This window comes from Cavia porcellus, unplaced genomic scaffold, assembly GCF_034190915.1.
Source record: "Cavia porcellus strain 051 isolate PalLab524CR breed Dunkin Hartley unplaced genomic scaffold, mCavPor4.1 scaffold_1, whole genome shotgun sequence".
In the NCBI taxonomy this organism is placed as follows: Eukaryota; Metazoa; Chordata; class Mammalia; order Rodentia; family Caviidae; genus Cavia; species Cavia porcellus.
In genome coordinates, this window is record NW_026947484.1 from 205564836 (window position 1) to 205589312 (window position 24477).

Here is a 24477-nt window from a genome sequence, read left to right on the forward strand (position 1 = left end):
AGTAGTAAATTTGCTATTTATCATCTGACCTTTCAAACTGACATATTCCAGTTCATTAAATTGACCTATTTACAAAAATCCTAATAAATTCTTAGAAAGTTATCACCACCTAGAAGCACAGAATAGGAGCATTGCTAGAACATTTGTGAATACTTTCATTTTAATTCTTAGTATAAATATCTTTTTAGTCCAAGAAAATGCTTTATAAACATTCCTCTAGAAATTTCAAAAAATGTTGACATCATTTTTCTCTATCATAAAAATCTCCAAACACTTTTCATTCAGAGATAAAATCCTTTTCATTGCACAGATTAATTTTTGTCCAATGGTGTGTGTGTGCTTTAAAACCTATAAAATTTAACTCTTATAATGAGGTTCTTTGGAAATTGATGTGTTTAGCTGTTCTCTAAACTGAGTCACTCATGCTGGGAAAATGTCTCATAATCATTTTCTAAAGCCATTGTCACCTTATTAAAATAGTTTCTGCAGGTGGAAGGAATTTTCCAAATTTTTGAAGATTATGCTAAAATGATGTTTATTTTTGCTTGTGTTTTATCATATATGACTCAAAATGTTCTATCTAGATGTTCTCTCTCAGAAGTAGAACTTAACAAGATCCATTTGATTTTCTCAATATGGACATCACCAAAACAAGACTTTCCTACTTGCAGTAGTGTAGTTTACTGAAGCATTCTTAAAATTGTAACAATAATCAAGAATATTGCACGTTCTCAAATTTTGAAAATATTGTAGTGTAAAATGATTTGTTTAGCATAATTTGATATACTGTAGTAAGCAAGTAGTATTTAGTTTATCATATTCTAATATGACAATTGAGTTGTATCTCATAAGTAGTATTCCAAAGTAAAACATGTTTTGATACTCTGGCAGTAGATTTCAGTTATTATTGTCTTATTAAAGGAAAGCAATGCTTTGTGATAAAGTCTGTTAGTTTTCATGAAACTGCCATTTTTAAATTCAGACACTAACTGAATTTTTCGTTCATTGCTATGAAATTAATTGAGTTTGAAGTAAAATTTATTCCTGTAAAATTTTCCTTAACAATTTGGTTTAAAGTTCCAAAACTACTTTATTTATCATAATGCTTTATATACAAATTATGATGTTGGTGTGCATTTAAGGAAATGAAATATGCATATAAATAATTGAGTAGTTTTTATAGCTATATTGAAAATAGAAAAAGCAGCACTATAATTAAATTTCTTTGGTTTGTAGAAAATGAAAAAGAATACTCTCTTCGACCATTTCTTACTCAGTATATTTAAAGTGCTAATAGATTTTGGAGCACGCATTGTCATTTTAAAAATCATTAATGTGTAATCTATTAACTGGTGATTTCTTACTGTTTTTTTTGTAGTTCTGTATTACTTATACCCTTACACCACTTTGTTTTGCTTTCTTTTTTCTCTTTTTCCTTTTAAATAAAATTAAAAAAAATCAGCATTGACTAAATATGATAATAGTGCATAACAATGGTTTGTGAAAGGACTATATGTTTCAAGGATACAGATTTAAAATAATTTTACTTCTAAATTGTTCAATTGTAAGTAGCATACATTTTCTGTCATCAAAAATATAGACCAGAAACAATATCTTAAAAATCTACCAGTGCTATTTACATAATTCTATTACAATAAATTAAAATTTATTTTTTGATTCATGCCATTTATTTTTGTAAACACAGTGAAATATAATTGATTGCCTTTTCCTTTTGGAAAGAAAGCAGTTCATTTCAGCAAGAAAGTTATGTGTATTTAAATAATACTTTGTCATACAATTTTAGATGCAATACTTAGATCTTAAATGATTTAAAGTCATTAGATTTCCACAGAATAATATGTCTGGGAGCCTGGATGATTTCTGTTGGACCACAATTTTAAGAGGAGAACACTAAGGCTAATGAGTAGCATACAACATTGTCTACACCAACGAACAGAGCCATGGACCCATCAACAAGTGCCCTTTGGTAAGGTCAGCATGAACTGTGACTTCCAGCCAGAGAGCTCCAAAGTTTTGTCTGTGAAATTTTAGATCGTAGTCATCAACCTACAAACAGTATGAAAAATTAGTACTTATTATTCAAAGTGATTTATTGCTTTAGATTTAGCTGTCCCTACTTTCCTTTACATTGTACACTAAACTTTCAGGTTAAAAGTAGACTAATGTAAATGAAATCAGGTGATAAATCAAATGACCTGTTTGGAAAATTGAGTAACTTTAGGAGGACTAGTCTATTGCTTGATCTTTTTGGTAGAAGTCAGTTTGTTCTACCGTCAATCTACTTACTACTCACTTCCTAGGTAAATATGATATTTACACAATGAGAATAGCTCTGTAACTCATTTAAAAGAAATAAAAATGTTTTAATATATGTGGCTTCTTTGTCAACTTTCACACAAAGACTTATTTAAACAGTTCCAAAGTCTTGGGGGATCTTCGCTATTAAAACAGGCAGATAATGAATATTTGACATTTTCCCAAGTGAGGTTCCTTCAAGTTTGTGTTTCAAGCTATATATTTAAAAATATTTCACTAATTATTATTTCAATTTTGCATATATGTAATTTTCAAAACAGTATAGTTAGCATTTCTATGTGTTTATAATTTTACAGTTTTTGATTGAAATGTGACAATTATACATATTTTTCAGATAAACTGTGATATTTCAGTACATGCATAAGATATGTAGTGACCAAATCAAGCTAATTAATATTTCTTTCTTTTTATCAGTACTTTGTCTTTGGATATTTTCACTATCTCACTTCTAGTTATTCATAAATATATAATCATTTATTGTGAAATAGATTCATATCATCGTGCTGGAAAACATTGGAATTTGATATGTCTTAAAAATAAGATTTTGTCAGCCTACTAAGTCACCCCAATGATGTTTGAATCCCAATTTGAGCATTATGATTATTGTTTAGCACTCTTAAGAATGAACATTCCCTATTAGAACTAATTCAGCACTTTCCACAAGTGTTTTATGTCTTTGATAGTTATCTTGAAAACTGACACGCTTGAAATGAATATCTGTGTCCTTCTAATTTCATCTTTTTATTCTCCAATTGCATGCTGATCAGTTAAAAGCTAAATCAATCATTACTTCTTCATATCAGTTTTCAAATATTTTAATCTTTCTGTGATTTTGTTCAATAGACAAAGTGAGAGATGAACGACCAACTCTTCCCTGAACAATCATGGCATCTTCAGCAAATCATTTGGAAAAGTTTCCTTATACTTCAAAGAAAAAATAAGAAAAATATTTTCAAGTATTGTACTATAGATCACTTCCTTTTGTGTTTTGAGAGAAATGTAATTTTGTTACTCTTTTGTCACCTTTTTTGGTTTTTGTTTTGAAAGCCTCTTTCTATTTGCTATATAACTAAGGAATCATTGAAATCATATTGTTTGGTGCAATCCACTTAATGGAATTTTGCCTATACACCACAAACAACACATTTAACAATATTTAAAGACACATAATCTCATGTTCTATTTGGGCATTTGTCATTTCTGTAACTTCTTTCTTAGGTATGTCATTGAAATCTGTTTTAAACTAAAATCTTTATTTAGTGCTGAAATATCTCGGTCTTTTAACCCATAATAATTATTATATATTTTTTTATCAGTAATGTTTATCATCCTATCATGTTTAGTGTACTAGCATATTCTTATCAATCATGCTTTTCTTTATACCGTGTTTGAAACAGACACAAAAGTACTTCCTAGATACTATCCAGTATACTTTCCTAGTCATGCTATTTACTTAAGTATGGAATAAATGTTAGTATATTTCTTTTCATTTTTTTACTTTGGTTCTCTGAATTGAACCCAGGGTTTTATGATGCAAGATATGCACTCTACCATCGAGCTATACATGAACTTGGTGACAATTTCTATGTCATTCAGAAATTCAAATGGCACAGCAACCCATTGCCATTATAATACCTTTAAAAGGAATTACATTTTCTATTTTATAAATATAGTGCCTGACATACGATATTTCATTTTTGTAAAAGTGATGCGTATTCAGTAGAAACCATAAGTTCTATTTTTAATTTTTGATATATTTTAAGGGTATAGATACACATATCAACATCCTCTTGTTACACATAGCAATGGTAGCAAGCCAGCCCCAGCTCCCAGTTCAGATAACCAATGCTGCAGGTATAGTGTTTTAAGTAGTGACATTTAGTGAAATAGATTTGAGTGCACTTCTTACTTAGGATATTTTCAACTTACCATAGGACATAGCCTGAGGGGTATAACACCAATTTTGTCATTAAAATGCACTATTATGGCTGCATGATACCCACATATACTCTTTAGAATATTTCTATTGATGAATTATCAATTTTAATTTTATGGGTTTTATTATATTAAACATTGAATACTTAACAAGGGAAACATTAAAAAATGAAGTATTGAATTATTAATACTTAATGTTTATATAAAAGCATCAAAATTTTTAACAACTACTGTTTTTTGGTATAGAAAGTGAAAAAAATAACAGAAAAAAATCCTATAAGTGCTTTTAGGTAAACAGCAATAGAACTATCCAAAAACCCTTTATTTCAATTATCATACCTCAAGTAGTTTGCACACACTGAACACAGAACATTCCATACACATAAGCATCACTTGCACTGACAGCACATGTGTTTTGCTTACCTGGCCTTTTTGCAGGACATCCCCAACATCTTGCTGTCCTTGCTATTTTGTCAAGAGATTCTTACTATATTATACAATGTATAGTTAACAGGAACATAAAACATTAATAAAACAAAGTATTAAATTCTTAAGTAATACAGATTTAGAATAAACATCAAAAATTTCATGTCAGCTGTGTACTAAAAGATAAATCAGAAATAACTTCTTATCTGAATTACAATAAAAATATCAATAGACCTCTACTACAAAAATCTTCACTTCAAATGTCACACAAAATGCCATCTTCACACATGATAACTTCATGCTTCATGCACGTCTTGCTTACACTGACAGAACATGTGCTTTGCCTTCCTTTCTTAAGTGGCAAGCCATTCTTGTCACTTCTCTTCCTGTTCTGTAAGGAGCTTCCTACTACATTATACAATGTGCACTTAGCAGAAAAGTAAGATATCAATAAAATATAATATCAAATATGTTACAACTGTTTAGAATAGATAACCATTTCACATTAGCTTTTCACTTGCTAACAAAACCTAATATCAGAAATAAAAATCTATGTGAATTGTAGTGTGATAAATACAAACAAAAGTGTACCAAGTAAGCAGGTGGGCACCATCGGTTTCAGAGGCTAGGTGGCCTGGGGTGAGTGACTCCTGCACTTTCCCCTGAGCCCAGCTAGTTTGGGACCCTCGCTCGGCCCCAGACAGGGAACTTTGCTGCTTCCAATGCACTGGACCAGCGTGGCGGGTCCTGAGCGGGCCTGCAATGGTCTCCCCGCTCCTGGTCATGCTTGGCTGACTCTGGAGTTCTAAACAAGCAGGTGCTATCACTTTCAGGGGCTGGGCAGCCTGGGTTGAGAGCCCCTTGCACTTTCCTCTGAGCCCAGCTAGTTTGGGATCCTCACTTGGACTGAACAGAGAACTTTGTGGCTTCCTGTTGCACTGGACCAGCTTGGCAGGTCTTGAGCCAGCCTGCCCCACCCCAGTGACCCTCTCTCAATCCATGGAACTGGGTGGCCAGAGTCCCAGGAGCTGAGGGCATAGAAGAGGATTTCCAACAGACACTGGGGAAGCCTTTAAATAACACTTGAAACACAGAAATACAGGAAAATGACAAAATAAAAGACCAAATTACAATCTCAAACCTTCAGCCCATCCCAAGAAACCTTAGGAGTGAATTAGATAGAAGAAAAAATATGCCATACACCTGAAATATCAGACATAAAAGCAATTGAAATAAAGAAGCAACTTTGGGAGGCTTTAAAGGAATTCAAACTAGAAATAATCTCCCAGGCAAAAGAAGAAATGATAAAAGAAATGAAGGAGATTCTGAATATATCTAAAGAAAACCCAGATAAAAAATTGGAGGAACTAAACAAAAAGATAGAATCCCTGGGTGAACAATATAAGAAACAAACAGAATACATAATGCAGATGCAAAGAGATATAGAGGAAATAAAAAATTCCATTGAAAGCTGTAAAAACCACCTCAATGAAAGTGAAGATAGAATTTCAGACCTCAAAGACAAGATTGGAGCTATCAAACAGGAAAGGAAAGATCCTTTAAAAATAACAAGGAATCAGGGAATAACAATTCAACAACTGCAAGATGGCGCAAAGAAAAACAATATAAGATTGATAGAGATAAATGAAAAAGAAGGGGACAACACAAAGGATGTCAAGAGGATATTTAGAGAAGTAATAACAAGGTGCCACAATAGACAAGACCAACATTAAAGACACAAACAAAGGTTTTTTCTGTCTGTGGTTTGGCGACCTAAAGGGAAATAAATATTCATTATGAACCTTAATTCCAATAAGCCACATGGAACCTGCAACAGTAGTTTAAGAGAAATAAAAGAAATCTGAATGTTACTACTCAGGCAACAGATTCAAATGAACAAATGGCTCCACAATAAAAATATGCCAAGCACGAAATCAAACGGACAAAAATCCCAAATCCCAAATGGGCTACAAGCCTTTTCCCAGAAGGCATCCTGCTCCGGTGCAGAAGGAGCCAGCCAAGTTCATCTGCAACTTCAAAAGTGCGCACTCATTTTACAAAGAACAAAAGAACCATATACTTACAGATGGTTCAAGATGATCGATCGGTTAAAAATAATGTGGGGAGGGGATATCCCGGATGATCCCCTAAATGTTGTACTCCCCAAAAAAGCCTCCGAGTTGAAAAACAGGGCAAGACAACGTCACTTTAAAAAGAATTGCTTTTATTTTAGCTGGCCCAGTGACACAGTGCACATAGAATTTGCATAGCTATGGAACTGAGTTAGAGTTTTGACTGATTTTATAGTTCACTTATGATTAGCTCATTGATAATTAAGTACATAGTGATGAGAAACAGCAACAAGGTGGGTCTTTGTTCCACTTTGCTTGAGGTCACAGGTATTTCACATTGGTTGGTTAGCCAATTCATGGCCCTAGGTCTGCTAATTCAAGGAACATTTGTCTCTCATAAATGGAACAATGGTTGACACAGCATCATTTGTCTCTTACAAAGGGAACAAAGTTGACACAGCAAACAGGTTACTGGGGTGGGGGTGGGGAATGATACATACAGAACCGCATGACAACATGGTCAATTAATTTATAACTGTGTGGTTGGTGCTTGTTTATTAGGGTGATAAGCACACAGCATAACGTTCCCCACTGATTTTTGTCAGTGAGCCAAATATTGGCTTGTGGAGTTTTTCAAGCAGAGGTATCTGTTCATAAACTTGTGTACTTAAATCATGAGTTTTATGAACTCGATCTTTGACATAATTTATCAATTTGTTTAAAATGCAAGGTCCAATTGTTAAACAAGTAAGTAAGATTAACAGGTCTGGAGGCTTCTGTGATTAATATTGTCAATCAGGGAGATAGAGACAACGATCATTCAAATTCTGTTCAGCTTGTCTGGCTTGTTCTTGTTCCTGTAGCCACCTTTTAAGGCTGGCCATACTTTGTTGGATAATCTCAGAATAATATGCATACAAGCAACAATTTTCTCCTAATGCCAAACAGAGGACTCTTTTCTTTAGGAACAGGAGATCCAGACCCTACTGGTTTTGTACACCATCTCAGCCAGTGAACTTAAAGAATCATCTAATTTGGAGACAGAGTCACTAAGGGCTGCTAGATCTTGGTCAATGAGTGTACTTAAGTGTCTATAATTTTGGTCTCCAATCTTTAGGCTGGACACTCCTAAACCTATTGACTCTGCCATCCCAGTTCCCAGTAATGTAGGTAAGAGTACAGGATTTCTCTTTACTTGGAGCAGACTCTTTAAGTCAAAGCTGGGAACAAGTGACTCCTACCATTATTTCTAGAGTACCAATACAATTGAGAAAAGATATGGACTAATATGCAAAGCTCAGGGCACTGGGTGAACAGGTGATGCATGGAACAAGGAGTTATACCAGAAGTACAGGCAAACCAGGTTCCATTGGGAGCAGCAAGGTACTTATTAGCAGGATAGGAAAAATTATGAATCAAAGCTGAAGAGGTAAGATTACAGAGTACAGCATAAGGGGAAGTGTGCAAGGAGTATGAGGCAGAGTAAACATAGGTTGTTGGAGTACCCTGTATATTGTCCAGTTTGAGCAGGGGCCTAGTACCCCACCAACAAGTGGTGTCATCTGCAGAGGAATTTAAAAGTTGATTTGCCATAAGCAATGTCTAGAGGCAAGAAGGGGTCTAGAGATGGCATAGAAATTGCAGAAGGCTAAAAGGTCTCAGGAGCAGGAAGTCTAGAGGAGGAGAATGGAAGATGGGGTCTCCGAAGTGAGGAAAAGGTAGCGACCCCCTTTATTCCCCTGCCAAGGAGATATAGATTCACAACCCCAATGTCTACAAAAATATTTTTTCTCTGCAGACTGTGAATACCTGTGACCAGAGGCTGGCTGTTGCTTTTCAGGTCAAAGATACCAGCCAGTGGACTGTAATTTCTTTTGACTATGTAGGTCCTTGCAAGTCTCTATTAGCAACCAATCAAGCAGCATGGCATGTGGAAAAACAAAATTCTATTTTGTCTAATTTTTGCTGGGATGTTATTTAATAGGCCACATAAATCTATCTAAGTTATCCCATGGACAGTAGCATTGGCTACCAAAGATTTTCCAGTGAATTAGTCAGCAATTTTCCAAGTTGCAGAGATATCTCCTTGGGATTTCCATAAGGAAAAACACATAAGAACAAATTTATTGGAAACATTTAGCAATTTTAAGTTTTAAAGAATCCTTGGAGGGAAGAACAATCCACTTATCTGTAGGTTGATCACTGTGGGAGGCTGGGACTGGCTTGAAGTGGCAATGATGAATCCAGGTAGGCTTTTCTGTGACTTTGACAGCAGTCAGAGTGCTGAGGAACATGATGTAGGGGCCTTCCCATCATGGTTTGGGAGACTCACAGTGATGTATTTGATGAGGAATAGTGTCCCAGGTTCCACTCCAGAATGTTCATCCTCGGGATGGGTTGCAGGCAGAGGTTGCTGTTCAAGGAATAACCAGTGGATGGAAGTCAGAGCTAGCTTTAGGGCCTTGAGGGATTTAACAAGATCTTGATCAGCTGATTTTTCCTCACAAATCTTAGGAATAAGAGGAGGAGGTCTGCCATATAATGTACACTGCTTTATATCACACAGCAGAAATGTTTTCTCTCTCTTCTGCTGTAAACAAAACCTGCACACTCTGCTGTCAGTCTCCCAAATGGGCAATGAGAAGAGAAGACAGATCCTCCGCCTTTTTAGAATATAATCCTATTTTAATGGAAACATTTTGCAGTAAAGGTTTACTGATACAATTCTGTCAAATTCTGAACATATTTGTTTTTCTCTGTTTTTAATTTATTATCAGTCAATTACCTATTTCTAGCTTTTTAAATAGCATTAAAAGTTTTAACAAAATGCTTGAAGTGACTTTCTTAGTAGTCTAAAATATATTAAATCATTTCATGTCTTTTTACCACCTTGGAACGTTACACTTTAAAACTGTAACTTTTCAAACTGGCTCAATAACAGTATGACCTGGCTTTACTTGATGAAGTCAATATGATTTTAACAGCCATAAACATATATATATATATATATATATATATATATATATATTCATTTTACCCAGAAAGAAAAATACTTTTGAAAGGCATGCTGAGGTTGTACACAAGCAATTGAGTACTAAAACTTTAAACAAGCTGCCACAAAAGACAAGACCAACATTAAAAACATAAACAAAGTTTTCTTCTGTCTGTGGTTTAGTGACCTAAAGAGAAATAAATTTTCATTATGACCCATCAGTCCAATAAGCTGCATGGAACCTGCAACAGTAATTTTTAAGGGAAGTAAAAGAAATCTAAATGTTAGTACTGAGATAACAGATTCAAATGAACCAGTGGCTCCACAATCAAAATATACCAAGCACAAAACCAAATGCACAAAAAATCCCAAATCCCAAATGGGCTAGAAGCCCATTCCTGGAGGACATCCCATTCTGGTGCAGAAGGAGACAGCCAAGCTCATCTGCGACTTCAAATGTGTGCACTCAAGTTACTGACAACAAAGGACCCAAATATTTACAGATGGTTCAAGCTGATTGATCAGTGAAAAATAATGTGGGGAGGGGGTATCCTGGATGAGCCCCCAAATGTTGTACTTCCCCAAAAAAGACACCCGAGATGAAAACTAGGGCAAGAAAATGTCATTTTAAAAAGAAGCGCTTTTATTTTAGCTGGCCCAGCAACACAGTGCACATGGTATTTGCAAAGCTGTGCAACTGAGTTAGAATTTTGACTGATTTTTGTAGTTCATTTATGATTAGCTCATTGATCATTAAGTACATAGTGATAAGAAACAGCAAAAAGGTGGGCCTTTGTTCCACTTTGCTTGAGGTCACAGGTATTTCACAGTGGTTGGTTAGCCGATTCATAGCCCTAGGTCTGCTAATTCCAGGAACATTTGTCTCTCATAAAGGGAACAATGGTTGACACAGCATCATTTGTCTCCTACAAAGGGAACAAAGGTTGACACAGCAAACAGGTTACTGGGGTAGGAGGAATGATGCATACAAAACAGCATGACGATGTGGTCAGTTAATTTATAACTGTGTGGTTGGTGCTTGTTTACCAGGGTGATAAGCATAGAGCATAACAGTTCAATTTGGAGTAGCTCTGGTCCTTACATTGAGCATTGCTTCCTGGCTCTGGAGGGGAAGATACGTGCTATTTAATCTCCAGGACAAACTCATCATGCTGGCTTCCTGGCATGTACTCAACTCTTCTTATCATCAGAGGAGCTCAGAAACTCTGTTTTTCTGAGGATGGCTGTGGTGCTTTTCAGGATATAGACATTCTAGCTTCCACTACTGACCTTTGGGCCTTCCCAGCACAGATCCTTAAAAGAGAGTGATATGAGTCCTTCTCATGGGTTCTAGACGTCCAGTTGGACTCATGGGAGGCATTGTCATGGGCTTTTTGTCTTCATCTGGACTCATGCAGAACATTGCTATGGGATTCAGGCCCTTCGCTGAATACTCTGTGTCTTCAGTGTTGTAGACAGATTTTTGGCAGTTTCCTGTGTTAAACTCTGGGTGACCATCATAAAATAATATTGTAAATTTTGTGTCCTGATTGTAATTTTCTTAGCACAACCCCTGACTACAAGGTTTCACATTTACCTGATAAATTTATGCAATTATTATATTTTGACTAAATTTTTAAAAAGCTGAAGGAAAATTGAAAGCGTATACAATTCTGTATAGCCTCCATGAGACTTTTAAATGTTAGATCAAAGATTATCTCAGGGATGTTTGTCTGTTCTTTCCAGGAACAGGGAGTTACTTCATGGATTTCTTCTATACCATTCATATTTTCCAGGTGTTCAGTTGCTTATATATTTTTTCATTATAAATGTATCATTATAAAAATTCAGCATTTCAACATTGCTAGACAAAATGCAGAGAGTGACACTTTTGTGTGTCTGTAAAAAACAGGGAATCATTGTCAGTCTACTTTAAGATGAATCATTAACAAGATGGCAAAATTTTGAATGATGCAATGAACATCATGATGATTGTAAGAAACAGAGTTTGTGATCAGCTCTAATCAATTTTAGATTATGTTTCACATGAATTGATAACAGTACCTGTGCTCAAGTTGTACTTATAATTGACTGGAGAGCTTTCACTCTCAAAATGTAGTTGGAGTTTAAATGAAATTTCACTTTGCTTCAGTGAGCTATAAGTCTCGACTTGTTTAACAAACACATATTAAGAGTAACTGGTTTTGGACTTCTGGGAGAACATGGCGGACAGATACTAGTAGCTATGGAGGCTCTCTGAAACCCAGCTTAGAATTCAGGAATGGTGCTGAGTAAGGAATCATAAGCAAGAGGAGATATGCCCCGGTGATCCAAGAATGAACTGGGCTGAGAGAAACCAACTGGGAATGCAATCCTGGTGCTATAACAGGAACAGATAAAGCCTCAGCATGGAAGCTGGAGCCCGCGCCATTGGAAGCCATGATTTGGGTTTCCCACTACCACCGCTGCGTCTGCATCGGCTCAGCAGGGAGAGAGAGACACGAAAGCTCTGAGAACGGGAATCGGTGAACGGAGTTGAGAGCAGGACGGGCGGGGAGCTGTGCATCCACCTCCAGTGAGTGAGGGAAAACTGGGTCTCTTCCCCATGGTCTAGGAGACTACAACAGAGGACATTCTGGGACTGGGCAGACTTGCGAGAACAGGGCGCTGCAGTGACTTCAGTCACCAATCAGCCTCTCAAGTGGGATTGGTGAGCAGTGCCTAGCTCACATGATGTTGCTGGCTGAGACCCAGTAGGCTAGCACAGCCCAGGTTCCAGCTCCTGAAGGTAGACTGACCTGGAGGGGTGGGCCCCACATAGGCTACCTGGTCTGCAGCTTCCTGGTGCACTGCAGTGGGTGGGAACACCTAGCTGGCACAATTCAATCAGATTTTGGCTGACAGGGAAGGACGCTGGGCCTCCTATATATGCTTGCATATATAAGGAACAAAGAATATGGGAAGAGGCAGCAACAAGAAAGGGTCCTCGGCCCCTAATCCTGAGAAAGAGGCAACAGCAGAAACAGCACTAATAGACAAAAGCACTATCTCGAGAGCCTCATAGACAAGTTCAGGAATGAAGTTATTAATAACCTGAAGCTAGACATAAGCAGAATAGTTAGAGAAATGCTAAGCACCACCCAAGAAAAAACAGATGGTGGAATGGAAGAACAGAAAAAGAGGGGAGAATTGTTTAATGGAGAAAATAGAGAAAGCATAGCATACGTGAAGCAGATTCAAAGAGACTACCAGGAAACTAAAAAGTCTATTGAAAACTGGCATAACAGCTTGAAAGAAACTAAGGACAGATTATCTGAACTGGAGAGCAGATTTGTAATATGGGAGCATGAAATGAAAAACTTCTTAAAAAAGAAACAAACAGCAATAATACAAAGACTAGAAGATGATAAGAGGGTCTATAACTTAAGAATTAAGAACATAAAAGAAGAAGTGGGGACACAAACAAATGAACTACAAAAGGGCTACTCACAGAAATAATCCAGGAGAATTTTCCTAATTTAGCAAAAGATAAAGATACTCAGTTGTATGAAGCATACAGGACCCCAGCCACCTACAACCCAAACACAGCAACACCCAGGCATATAATAATTAAAATTCCACAAATCCAATACAAGAAAAGAATACTAAAAGCCGTCAGAGACAAGAAACAGATCATTTACAAGGGAACACCCATCAGAATTACAGCAGACTTCTTGGCACAAACCATCAAATCACGAAGAGCATGGGGGGAAATAATTCAAGCTTTGAAAGATAATAATCTCCAGCCAAGATTGATATATCCTGCACAACTATCCCTGGAAATTGATGGAAAAACAAGGTGCTTCCAGGATAAAGAGGAACTAGGGGAATATGCAACCACCAGTTCAACTTTACAGAGAATGCTGCAAGATATTCTAAAAAAAAAAAAATACGAAGAATCCAGAAGTAGCGGCAGAGCGGCCACAATGAATGGAGCAGAAAACAAAATGAAGAAGACAAACTGACAACTAATGACAGAAAAAGAGCTCAACAGAAATGAGGCAGAGAAGATTGGATGATAGAAACAGCTATTTTGGAGAAAATGATGTCTTAAGAGGTAATACTGATTTAGTATCATCTTGTTTTGAAGTCTCATCAAGCTTTTGTTCTTCTGTCTCCATTGGTCTAAGCAGGTAGTATCTTATTGGATTTTATTATATATGATAGTATAAGCAAAACCTTTTATAGACAAGGAGATTATACAAAAACCATTGTTTATTTTCTGTTAGTTGATTCTAAATACCCTGTAATACTGTCATTCTCTTGAATGGTTTTACATTGTTTTGATATATTTGATGCTACAGTATACGAAGTTATGCTCAAAGATTTCAAGGAAAGAGACAATATGGTAACTACTTTTATGTCAGGATAATCTTGTCATGAAACACTATTTTGCTTAAATGGTTATGTTTTGATCTGCGCTGATTTGCTGTTATGCCCTCTTTTATCTCAATCTCTATTTTATTATTTACTTTTTTATCCTTTTAATTAAGGGAAAAATAAATTAAAAACTAGCAGGATATATTATAGTAACCTACTCTGACTTTCCATTATCTTGATTTAAAGCCCTGTATTGCTCTCACCATCTTATTTTGACTGACGTTCCTCTATTCTGTTTTGCTTGATAGTACCAGGTTCAAAAGTTTAGGCAACAGCTGTGAAGATAGTGGGATTCATTATGACGCCCATTCTGGTTGACTATTATGTACGTTTGAAGTACATAATAGTCAAAATAAGTACATAATAGTACTATTATGTACTTTTGACTATTAGGTACTTTTGAAGACCTATAATGTCTCCAATGTTTTGGTTTTGTTGGTTTTGTTCTTTACTGTTTTGTTCAATTTTATTATAACTAATGATATAGGCAATTCTATTAGAGATAGTGGGAGGCATTATGGTAACCATTGTTGATCATCTAGTATTATGCTTTTACATTATCTATTACGTCCACCCTTTTGATTTGACTGACTGTTCTGTTATGTCACATTTGGTTCTACTCTCTTCCAAAAAAGTAATAAGAACTGTGGGAGCAACAAAAACCCAAAATGTATAATTGTCATTGTACAAAAGAGAGGAAAAGAAAGTCCTCTAAACAATATAACTGCATGTATATTTAAGTGTATAAGATAGATAATGATATTACTGAGTTTTGTTGGATCATTGAACAGAACTGTTTGCAGTCTCACTGTTGGAATGTCCATTTTATAAGCTTTAATTTTGTAACTTGAACAATTGTTTCTGAGATGACAAAATGTAATCCATTAACTTGTGATTTCCTACTGTTTATTTTTTTCTGTAAATCTGTATAACTTGTACCCTTTCTCTGCTTTTTTTCACCTTAAATAAAATTAAAAAAAAAAGAGTAACTGGTTTAAATATGTCTAATAATATGACATTTATGTATTATTTTGTTTTGGGGATAAAAAATAAAGTAATAGAGGGATTATGCATCATGCTGTTGTTTTATCTTTAGGTTAAGAGCCATAGTGAACAGATGCTACAGAGATTTCCCCACAGATTTCATGTATTACAAAAAGCAAACATGTATTATCATATCATAGTGCTTATTTTAACTAGTATGGATGATAGTTTTTAAATGCTCTCAATGTGTCTTCATAATATGTTTCTAGACCTTCATTTTCATCTTGATTGAACTAAAACTACATTTAAATTTTTTCTCTCATAGTTAACTTGTAAGTTTATTGATTCTATTTCCTTCAAATATAGGACATCAATTATTAGTACAGCTGAGGTCAAATAAACCCGTGGTTAGTTTCTCTTGAGAGGAATCTTGATATGAGAATATCCACTGACCCAAAAGCCCAGATAAGGGCAGCTCTCTTTCATATACAAAATCTCAAATATTCTATTCTATCTTTATTGTGTTTCTTCAATTATTTCATAGCAATATTCTTTTGTGATTTTCTTAAATCCAATTTTCCTCTATATTTTCTCTGCTTTATCTTACTTTATAGTTCATTTCATTCAAGTGTCTATTTAGCAGCTATTACTGCTTTTTCACATAACTGTAATCAGTGTAACCATTTGTTAAAATATCAACCACGTTATGACCTCTAGAGATAATGACTCCCACATCCCAATCTATAGCCCAAAGACAGAAAATTACTTAGAGATATTAATTAAATAGAGATTAGTATAACTTGCATATCTACTGAGCATCACAGATTCACCAAGGGTCAACTCTCTTTGAGGAACTCTGTCTCAATTCTCCCTTTATAACTGAGGTATATTTGTTAGCTTCCCTGATGCTAGACACAATATCAGCCACTCACAGTTTACAGGACATGGGGCTTACTTTAGCTTATGGTTTGAGGGAGTTCAATCCACAAATCCCAAGTCAGAAGGGCATGATGGGGCAAAGTTGCCAGAGAGCAGAGCAGGGTAACAGCAGAAGAGAAGAACACTTGAGGTATCATGTCATACCTAAGGTGGTGAATTCATGACCTCCAACATCATTCAAAGGCAGAAACCAGTGTAATGGTGGATACACCATGTGGACTTGAGAAGTTTAGAAGCTTAACTCAGTAACTCAGTCCTACATCCTAACCAAGTGGAGAGCGTGTCTTGAGGTGACTGCTTACACTCCAGGATGTGGTACTGACTCATTCATTATGTCCACTTGAGAAGTTTAGAAGTTTATGTGACTGAGCAGGTGGCTGGCAACCTCACTTTATAAACATCCTGGGCCTGTGCAAGAGGATGGCACAGAGGTGGTGTGAATGCTACAATTGCCCTAGGGTGGGTAGCTTGCTTACATTATAAGGGAGAAAAGAGGCCTAGCTTTTGCTCTTGTTGCTTTTGCTGTCTTCCACTGCCAGGCACTACAGTCCTTGTGCCATGCCATCTAACTTTGACACCAGCTGTTTAAGAACTGAAACCTCTACAAACTGAGTTAAACAACCCTTTCCCTAATTATTTATGTATATATTTATTTATTGTTACCAGCAATTGAATGCAGGACCTTGCACTTGCCAGGCAGGGGTTGTGTTGCTGAGCTGTTTTACCAGCCTTCCTTCTTTAATTTGGGCATCAGGTATTTTGTCTCAGCAGTGAGAAATGTAACTAAGACATGGAAGCATCAAGAGAAGTTGATATGCCAGTGTTGATGGTTATACAGTGGTGCATTTCAAAGGCAGTATTTCTCATTATTCTGCCTTATTCTTTTCCAATCTTGGCAATTTTATATCGAAAAATTTCCAAAGTTAGGAATATATCTCCATTATTCATGTTTGTCTGTCGTTTTCACTGTGTTGTCAAATAGAACAATAATCACTAAAAATGATTCCTCTGTTGTAACCCGCATTCTACTAGATTCCCACCCCATATAGATACTAAAGTAGGCTTTATGAATCCAATATAATGCCCTCTGACCATTTTCAGTAGAGTTCAGTACCTTTCACTAAAATGATACAGTGTGTGACAAACTTTAAAGTTACCACTGAACCTACTCCTTTCTTGTTCACTTAATTTCCAGACACAGTGGACTTGAGTGGGGTCCTAATAAACCAAACTTATTTTTACCTATAGTCTTTGCCTTTTCATCCCCAGATATTTCCTTCTTACCCAAATTTTGTTATAAAAGTATTTAAAAGATGTTTACTCTAGAGCCATTTCTCTCATCACATTGTGCTGTACTCTGAATTATGTAATTTATTACTCCCATACACCTACATGTCTCTTATCTTTATTGAGTTTTTTTACTACAAAATTGAGAAATATTTGAAAACAGAACCAAGAAAGGACCTTTCCTGCCCTGTTGATAAATATTTCTCTATCAGTAGAACAATGTCTAGCAAAAATCTGAACTACATTAAATATCTTAAGGGAATAAAGGCTATTTTGAATGTCAGAGTCCAGTATTGGTATATAAAAATTACATACAACATATATAATATAAAGATCAACGATGAATTTAAATTAAAACAACTGAAAGCTTTCTTAGAAGTAGTTTTCCTGAAATCACATAAACCTGGCTTTGAACTCTGCCACACTTGTTAATGTGGCAGCATTACTGAACTCGTCATCATGAATATAAAGGCTAAATATGCTATTTATTCCAGTGAATTTATTTTCCTTGATATCAAACGTCTCATGTGTATTTGCTTGAATAAAGACATTGACATTTTTAGAAATAAAGCTTCAGGTATTACAAAGATCTCACCATAGTGAATGGTATGGGAGTTTCTCAGTAGAAGAGAATAATGTCACCTTACAGTCATGTCTTTATGAACAAGATTAAAGATCTAGCCACAAAAATAGGAAAATAGATCTCTAAATTTAAACTGAGATAGTCTATTACTTCTTTAATTTAGTCTCAATCAGGAATATGATGTGAACAGTTTGGGACAAAAACCTACTATGTTCATCAATATGGCTGGAAATGAATACTGCTACAACTGGTGCTCTAAAATGAGATAGGAACCTAGAGTTAAGGGAAATACCTCTGCTCCTCCTTGCTTAATTTCTATTTAGAGAAAGCATTTCCTAAAATTCTTGCCTTTTCCCACCAGTATCATCACTCTTTTCCACAAATAGTGCAATATGTTGTCTGTGTGCCCTGAACAGTGATCATTCCAAAGGTCCTGGTTTACACTGGAATTCATTCTTTTAAATGCAGAAGAGTTCGTTCTTGGCTTTTGCCTTCCCATTGGTATTTGTACAAAACAAAAACTAAGAATTCTGCTATGAAGCATGGACACAGTTCTTGCCCTCCTCCTCTGTCCTTAGCTCCTCTCCTGTCCTCTCCTGTCCTCTCCTCTCCTCTCCTCTTCTCTCCTTTCTTCTCCGTTTCTCCCCCATTTTCTTTTCTCCCCTTTCTACCCTAATACTGAGGGTTAAATCCAGCAGTTTCAAACTCAATTACATCCTTTCCTCCACTATTTTTTTATTTTATATTGAGATCTAACTACTCAGTAAATATTCCAAGTTAGCCTCAAAATTATAATCCTCTTGCCTCAACCTACCAGAATACGGAAAGATAGTTTTATGCCACGATGTCCAGCTTGGATACACTTAGATGAAACTTGCACTAATCTATATCCTCCTAGACAGCACCAATGATGAATTTAACTCAATTCCTAGATTTTCTATGGAGTAAAAATGACATTATGTAGGTTTTCATTCGAAATCAGTCAGAGTCCTCTTTTTGGTTCACTCAGACTCAACACATCTAAGAGTAACCTGTGTTTTTATAACTTCTTCCAGAAGTTTCCCTCTGTCACTTCCAGAGCCTGACAGGCAGAGTTTAGAAGAGTTTTGTATGCTATGGGTCTGCATTGTTTAGTCAGAAATACGGCTGTGTTGTTCCACCACATACTTTTGAGGAGACTCCTCCACCAGAACCCATGTCTGAAAACAGCTGGAAGCCCTGAGACTTGATTCCTTGCACAACTTAATCTCAAGGAAATCAAGAGGCCAGGCAAGCAGAATTTTCAGTTGTCAAATAACAGAATGGGAACATAAATTTATGCTCTAAAGAATGAAGTTGTCACAAGGCCTCTGCTACGCATTGAATTTTTTTCTCCTGCTATGATACATTTTGTTGGCTGAAAACATTTGTTTCATGGATTATAAACTGTTATGAGATCATGCCAATCAGAATGTTCAAGTTTTAAATATCATATCACATGATCTATGTACTTAAATGTCTACTGAAGCAAAACATTTCAAGTGAGGAAATCAGACACATAGCGATTCTTCTTATATTTCCACACAGCTACCCATATTTGGAACAAGAATCAGCCTTGCCCACTTCTATTTTTGACAATGTGTAAAGAAAGGCGTCATGTGTTTTAGTTTCAATTCTTTTTCTACCTCTAGCTTTTTCTACATTTCTCACTGGAAAGCCCTATGGAATAATGCCTATCCTACTGGCTATTTGCAGGTATTTACAGATACAAATGTTTTCATGTCTTTGACACAAAATAGCCACATTAATGCTCCTTAGTTTTTTTTTTTTGTCTTTTCCGTTTTTATCAGTCCCTGGATTGAACTCACGACTGCCTGCTTGCAAGGCATGCACTTATGCCGCTGAGCTAAATCCCCAGCCCCTGCTCCTTAGTTTTTGTTCAGATGTCTCACTTTAATTACCCAATGGTAACATCAAAATATAGAGAAAAGCTGTGGTTGTTCATTGATGGAAAATTATTTTCCAAAGATTCAAATTTGGATGTTTTTCAGGGCATTTTATTCTTTCTGCACGGGATTCTCATTTTAATGTACAGTTAATAAAATAATCCAGTTTCCCAATTAAGTCTTCCTCTTACCATTGTCCAAATGCACACACTTATTTTAGAATTCTTAAAATGAAATCTAAGATACTACATAAGTTTGGAAACTGTGAGCTATTTGAATGTTAGACATTATCTTTGATTGTATATTTAATAATTTTGAATCGATTTCCAGGTCATGAACTATTGGTACTAACAAGACTACCCTTGGTAGTTATACACTTGCAGATTTCCTAATAGACTATCAAGTGGAATAATAATATTAGTGCTTAGTTTCTGAAATGAAGACATTTTTCTGTATAATGAAGCAGGAATGTATTAAGCATGCCATCAGAATTGAAAGGAAAAACACAACAGACCTATTTCATGGTACGATAGACTTTACATCAGAGAATACTTCAGAAAGGAGATATTAGATTTACAGAAATAATCTTGTTTTAGTTTTTAGTCAAAATTGTAACACACTCAAAAGATTGAGTACAAATGGATTCAAGCTTCAATTCATCAGGGAAAGCTATCTAAATTGGTTAGATTTTTAAGCTTCCAATTCAGTTCTATTCCTGTCAGAAACTAATGACAGACTAATCTCACTTCTATGAAATATTTATTCATTGACAAATAATTACACAGTACCGTATAAGAGTACTAATGAGATACTATGCATACAGACGTTGCCCATTGGGTTATAAGCTATCAGCTTAATCATGAAAATAATATCAAATGGGGTTTGGTCATTCCAATTTGATACATCATATTTAGTATGTATAATTTGTAATCCTTTAAAAACAGAATGCAGAAATTTTATGGGCTATTCCCTAATCCTACCAGAAATAGTTTACAAAATAGCCTTTTAAAGAGAAAAATGTGACTATATACCTCAAATTAAGATATCTACTTTTAGTGCACTAATCCTAATGATGTATGTCTGTTTGGATGGAATGAACATAGCAAGAAAAGGAATATAGGAAGAAACTTAAAGATACTCAAAAAGAATAAAGAAATACGTAGAGAATTCAGTTGGAAATTTCAATTACCAACTTAATATAAAGTCCCACCACATAAGTCATTTTTAATATCATCATTCACATACATGTTTAGACCTAAAGACAGGATTTGTGAATATGTGAACACAGTAAGATTATTATATTTCTTTGGTGCTTGAAAATTAGAATTTAGAACTGAGATTAAGGGCAAATAAATCTACTGTGTTCCATGAGGTCTAAAATGCCTCAGATTTCTAGTTGCATTGCAAATTTTATAAACATACTACTAATTGTTCAGTCTCTTGATTTAGAAATGATAGAATATGGAGAAAAAGAAAAATATGTCTTAAAATGTATGAAATGTCACTGTAGTCAGAATCAGTGAATGCATCAGCCAGGGTCTATACACGGCACAGAAACTCCAACACAGTGTTAGTAATTTGAATGAGGAAAACATAATACAAAAAATATTAGCTAACAGAAATAGTTATCCACTGATGAGAGCAAAGTGATTTCTAAAATCAACAGCGTTAGACAGCATTTCCAGGCTAGATAATATCAACAGTAGTGTAACATTTTCCACACATCAGCATAGTAACCTAAGTATACCATGGAATTGAGAAGTTCCTCCCCCTCTCAACCTTCCGCTTTTTAAAATTTTATTTTTCACATGCTATATATTGTCTTATTTACATTCACATAACTAGCATAGAACAAGCTAATAATTTAATCATACTTTAAAGTCACAAACTTCTTAAGAATTAAGAGTTTTAAAATGGTTTGTAGTCAAATATATAAAGTAGTTGCTATGATGAAAGTTGTGTTAATAACTTACAGAACCTTTTTACTTAAAATGTTGGTGAAAAACATAAAATCCAGTCTACAGAGCAGAAGAATCATGCATGTATACACTATCAAATCCGTACTTTGAATTTCATTCAAAATAATTTTTTGAAATAAGCACTGAAAATTAAAAATGTCTATAAACACATTTCTAAGCAATCAATATGGAAATATTTTGTTTCACATTTTGATAAAAATATTAGAATACCTAATTTTATTAGAAGTCAAAATCTGAGAAAATACAGCTTGTGTGGGAAGAGTTTATATATTTGCCTTAATCCACCCCAAAGAACACACAAATGAATCAGGCATTCAAAGTGAGAGCCCAATAAGGATAATTGCAACAAAATTCAATGACATAGGTTCTCACTGAGCAAATAGACACCGGGGAAATAAACCAATATAAATACTAACACACACACATACAAAAAAAGCAACTCTGGAAATTTTTGTAAGAATTTAGAACTACAGAGCCACATACATCTATTCAAGCGAGGCAAACAGGGAATCATAAGGACACAGCACAAGAAAGCATCACGTAGTTTTCAAGTTTCTGGAAAGCACAGAGAGGCAATTCACAAAGAATAGCAACCTAAGGAGGATTTTGTGTACGTCTATAATGCAAGAGAAAAAGGGAAAAACAGGTTTCCAACAAAGGTGCTGGAAATGTGTGGAGAAGAGGGGACAGTTTTATCAATTAATAGTGCTTCATCTCACTCCAGAAAGAGTGAGTAACATCATGAAATCAACCAAAAACAATGTTGGAGGGGCTGTCATCAAGATGACGTTTGTATCTGGTGAGAGAGAGGAATGCAATTTCCTCATTCGGCCACTGGATGCCCTATTTTCCAAGCACTATTAATTGAGAAAACTGCCCCCTCTTTTCCTTTGTACTCCTGCATACTGCAGTATTCCCTATTGGTTCTTCTGGCATCACTTGAATAGATGGATTCTTTGGTTTGGCAAAATCCACCTAAGACAAAGCCTATTTTACAATAAAGGGCTGAATATATTATTCAACTTGCTGGACAGCAGTATCTTCTGATTGGGGGCAGCTCTGTCACAGAAGAGAATAAGATTTTTCCCTTCATGTTCCTGGTGGGCAGCAGGGTGTTACTGCCCAGCACCAAGCACATCTAACTGATACAGTCAGACAGAGAAACTAAAGGAGCCACTCCTTTCGCTTCATTCAGTGGTGAGTTTGGTGCCACTCGGGATTCTCCGTGTATAAGCTCAGAAGGTCATGAGGCCCAGGTGACAGAACAATAGTTCTGACACCGGGGACAGAAGAAATGTGAAGCATATGGAGATAGAGGGGCCTGATCCTGTAAATACTGGAAGCCCGATCTGTGTTGAAGCTCTCTGAGGGTTCTTTTGGGTCCCTTTTCCTCCTGTCTGTTGCCGCTACCCTCCTTGAATCTTTCATAGTTGCTACTTCCTTCCTGCAAGGGGTATACTTGGCAATTCTTTCATTGTTGTACTAAGAACCTGGAGTTGTTTTTTTACTTTTGTTTTGTTCTGTTTTTTATTTTTTGCCCATTTAATTGTAACATAATTACATATTTCTAGATGCGAAAAGAATAATTCAAAGCAAATTTGCTTTAGAATATACACACGGGGAGGAGGATGTAGGTCCGCCCAGCCCCTCGTGTGCACACCGATGGTGAGGTGCAGGAGTCCCAAATAGGCTCACAAAACTCTTCTAAGCTCTGCCTGTCAGGCTCTGGAAGTGGCGGAGAGAAACTTCTGGAAGAAGTTATAAAAACACAGATTAATCTTAGGTGTGTTGAGTGTGAGTGAACCGAAAAGAGGACTCTGCCTGATTTCAAATGAAAACCTAAATAATGTCATTTTTACTCCATAGAGAATCTAGGTATGAGTTAAATTGATCAATGGTACTGTCTAGGAGGATATAGATTAGTGCGAGTTTCATCTAAGTGTATCCAAGCTGGGCATCGTGGCATAAAACTATCTTTCCATATTCTGGTAGGTTGAGGCAAGAGGATTGTAATCTTGAGGCTAACTTGGAATATTTACTAAATAGTGAGACCTCAATACAAAATAAAAAAATAGTGGAGGAAAGGATGTAATTGAGTTTGAAACTGCTGGATTTAACCCTCAGTATTAGGGTAGAAAGGGGAGAAAAGAAAATAGGAGAGAGGAGGAGAAGAGAGGAGAGGAGAAGAGAGGAGAGGAGAGGAGAGGAGAGGAGAGGAGAGGAGAGGAGAGGAGAAGAGGTAAGGACAGAGGAGGAGGGCAAGGATTGTGTCCATGCTTCATAGCAGAATTCTTAGTTTTTGTTTTGTACAAATACCAATGGGAAGGCAAAAGCCAAGAATGCATTTAAAAGAATGAATTCCAATGTAAAACAGGACCTTTGGAATGATCACTATTCAGGTCACAAAGACAAGACATTGCACTATTTGTGGAAAAGAGTGATGATACTGGGGGGAAAAGGCAAGAATTTTAGGAAATGCTTTCTCTAAATGGAAATTAAGCAAGGAGGAGCAGAGGTATTTTCCTTAACTCTAGGTTCCTATCTCATTTTAGAGCACCATTTGTAGTATTCATTTCCACCCATATTGATGAAAATAGTG